The sequence below is a fragment of the Cricetulus griseus genome (genome assembly GCF_003668045.3).
Source record: "Cricetulus griseus strain 17A/GY chromosome 1 unlocalized genomic scaffold, alternate assembly CriGri-PICRH-1.0 chr1_1, whole genome shotgun sequence".
Classification (NCBI taxonomy): domain Eukaryota; kingdom Metazoa; phylum Chordata; class Mammalia; order Rodentia; family Cricetidae; genus Cricetulus; species Cricetulus griseus.
In genome coordinates this window covers 142,824,643-142,828,094 of record NW_023276807.1, presented here as the reverse complement: position 1 = coordinate 142,828,094, position 3,452 = coordinate 142,824,643, and the positions used below count along the sequence as shown (strand labels likewise).

Sequence of the window (3,452 nt, the reverse complement as noted above, 5' to 3'; positions counted from 1 at the left end):
TCCCAGACTGCTCTTTACTGCTGCATATCAGCACATCCTGGCCACATCTTAAACCTCCTGCCTCTCTTCCACCTTCTCCTGCCTGAATTTCTTTCTTTTCCCTTGCTCCCTTGCCCCCAGCTATCCTCCACTGTAAAGCAAAAAGAATCACTGCCCGTCTCTCTGAATACTTTATGTGACACTAAACATTTATAAATTATATCATGTTAACATTGTGCACTTCTGTCTGCTTCTCTACATCTCAGCCTATGGAACGAATGACTTTCTGGGATGAAAACGTCAGGATCAAACTGAAAAAAAATGATGAAAGGAATTGAGTTGATTGAAATAAACAGAGAAGGCTGAAGTCCATCCAGATAGGCCTTATATAAATCTTAATGAATTAAAATGTGATAGCACAAACTCCTGTCTTTCCCTAGTCTTCCAATAAATAAAAAAACAATTCCTTGCCTTGTGGCTGATCGTTCTTAAGTTGTTGCTTTATTTTGTTCTCAACTTTCATTTTGATTATTTCAACAAAAAAGGAGGAACATTTTAACTTATTGCATTAATGATTATGTATTTATTTAGTGGGGGAGTAGACACGTGTCTGTCTGTGGGCATGCATGCTTGCCACAGTGCACATGTGGAGGTCGGGGGCTATCTTGAGGAGTTGGTTATCTCATTCCACTGTGTGGGTCCCGGGTACTAAGCCCAGTTTTTCAGTCTTGGCATCAAGTGCTCTTACCTTCTGAGCCACAAAGGAGAAAACTGTAAAAGTCTCAAATAAATATGGTCAATAAAAAGAATCCGACATTCTGGAAATTGAAGAATCTAATATTTTCCCTATGAACGGCACATGATGGAAGAGACCACTTCAAAATATGTCTCACAGTGAAAAGAAAGAGGCCACTCCTACTCAGCAGAGTGTTTCTTACTGATCTGATGGAGCATTAGTGGGTAGACTGGTAGGCGTTTGCCATGGCAAAGTAAAGGAGCGACCTTTAGGGGACCTTTGCCTGCCCTGACAAGGGCACCACCCACAGTACTGGAGCCACTCTGCAATGCCTCTATATGACCGAGTTCAAAGTTCACATCGTGGACAGGCCTTTTCTCCTTTGCCATCTTTGCACTTTATAAAGGGTTGCCTGAATGATTAAACAGACAGAAGGATGAATCCTCTCACAGGAAGATCATGTCCTGACTCCAATGCCAATGCTAGAAACTTGAGTTTTAGTGTAGGGGTAAAAGTCTAGGAAATATTTTTCAGTCAATTTGCAAAACAGCTTCTCTTTACAGGTCTTAGTGTCATGCCTTGGCTCAACAAGCCTCCATTCTAAGCCCCTTCTCTGCTTAAGTCAGAGGGGAACCCCCTCCTGCTCTCCAAGAGATCGTGATCTGAGGAGTTGTGTGTCTCAGTCTGTCCTGGCTGCTATGACAAGTACAAAATGTCAAATAAATACATGACAATGGTCCCATCGTTTATACAGAACTGAAAATTTCTTTTGTCTAGTGGCATGATAACTGTTGTAAAGTCTAACATGTTAGTGGGATGTTTTTGTAAAGAAACCCACTGCCTGCCTGCTGTGTGAAAGCACAGCACAATTACATGTAGTGTTCAATACCAGACAATAACAGATAGCACAATATTGCTTTATATATCTACAATATGACAGCTCTTATCATTTTACAGTGAATGCTGTCTGTTTGCTAAAACAGAAGAAAAATTTTATTGTTATACATGGTGTGTGTGTGTAGCACAGCCACCTGCTACATCTCATTCCCCAAATTTCAATCACATAATTTTGTCTTGTGCCTAGTTTGATCTCAGGTTGTGTAGCTCTTCCTGGCCAGAGGAGCCTAGGCTACACCACACTTAAGTCATCTAGCCCAGGTCTCTGAAGATGGGTGTGCAACTCAGTTTTCTGTCACTGTGACAACATTGCCTAATGATTCATCTCTCAGACATATTCCCATGGTTCAGCAAGTCATCTGCACAATGCAGACTATGTGACTTCAACAAACTTACTACTCATTAAATGACTGAGGGAAACTCCCAAAGTCAAGATGGTTTGATTTTTAAAGGTAATTAAAAAATAGATTATATGGATTCTTGGTTTGATTTTGGAGGACAATATTTATTTGTGGGTATAAGTTCTGCTTCCAACAGGGACAGATATTACAATCATTCCTATTTTACAGACTAAAGTTGGGCACAACATGTCTTGGACATCCTTCTAGCTGGCCCACTTTGTCTGTGAACTTTGAGAAAGTTTTCTTTGGCATGTCTTATACATGGGCTACTAATGTGCATACTATCATCCAGTCTAAAAGTGCAGTGGCTAACGGGGTGGGGGTTGCTTGTCTGGTTTTGCAGGTAAGGCCTCATAGACTCCTCAACACTCTCAAAGGGAACTCTGTGACCTGAGAACTTGACATTCTAAGACTTAGTTTTACCATGACAAGCATGGTAAAATTTCCCCTCCAGCAGGCACAACCGGGTATCAATGTGTCTTAAAAGTTTGTATGGAAATAAATCGGTAGGTTACTCTGTAAAATCACTTCCAGAAGCAAGGAAGGGAATGGGTATGGAAACAAAGGAGGGCGGGGGTGTGGTGGGATGTCTCAGAAAGCTAAATTATCCCCTCCAAACAAATGGAATGTTGCTCTTCCTGTAAGTGACCTGAGGTAACCTGTGAAGATGGTTCGATACTCGATACTCTCTCGACCCAGAAAACCCTACAAAATCATGCAAGTCAAGTGGTTCAAATCCTTTAAGAATACCCGTGAAACTGTCCAGGCCATCAAGGGTATGCATATCTGAAAAGCCACCAAATACCTGAAAGATGTCACATTGAAGAAGCAATGTGTGCCATTCCGGCGATACGATGGTGGAGTCGGCAGGTGTGGTCAGGCCAAACAGTGGAGCTGGACACAGGGTCGGTGGCCGAAAAAGAGTGCTGAATTTTTGTTGCACATGCTTTAAAATGCAGAGAGTAATGCTGAGCTTAAGGGTCTAGACCTAGATTCTCTGGTCATCTAACACATCCAGGTGAACAAAGCACCGAAGATGCGTCGATGAACTTAACAGCGCTCACGGCCGGATTAACCCATACATGTGCTCCCCCAGCCACATCGAGATGATCCTCACGGAAAAGGAACAGATTGTTCTGAAGCCAGAAGAGGAGGTTGCACAGAAAAAAAAGATATCCCAGAAGAAATGGAAGAAACAAAAACTTATGGCACGGGAATAAATTCAGCATAAAATAAATGCAGATTTAAAAAAAAAACACACAAAAAAAAACCAAGTGGAATGTGACACTTGAGTGAGGGCATTGGTTTTCTATAGAGATGGAGACTTCTCCCTGACAATGCTCATGTATGGACACTGCTGGCTTAAGTCGATCTTATTGGCATTTCCGTGTTTTTATGTACACCACACCTTATCTTGCAGCAATCCTAGTAAGAAATAT

General features: G+C 41.7%; 1 pseudogene; it reads left to right on the top strand.

Annotated features, from left to right (window-relative positions):
- Window positions 1-2,776: 2,776 nt before the first annotated feature.
- Window positions 2,777-3,233, top strand: LOC113832742 (annotated as a pseudogene).
- Window positions 3,234-3,452: the final 219 nt, after the last annotated feature.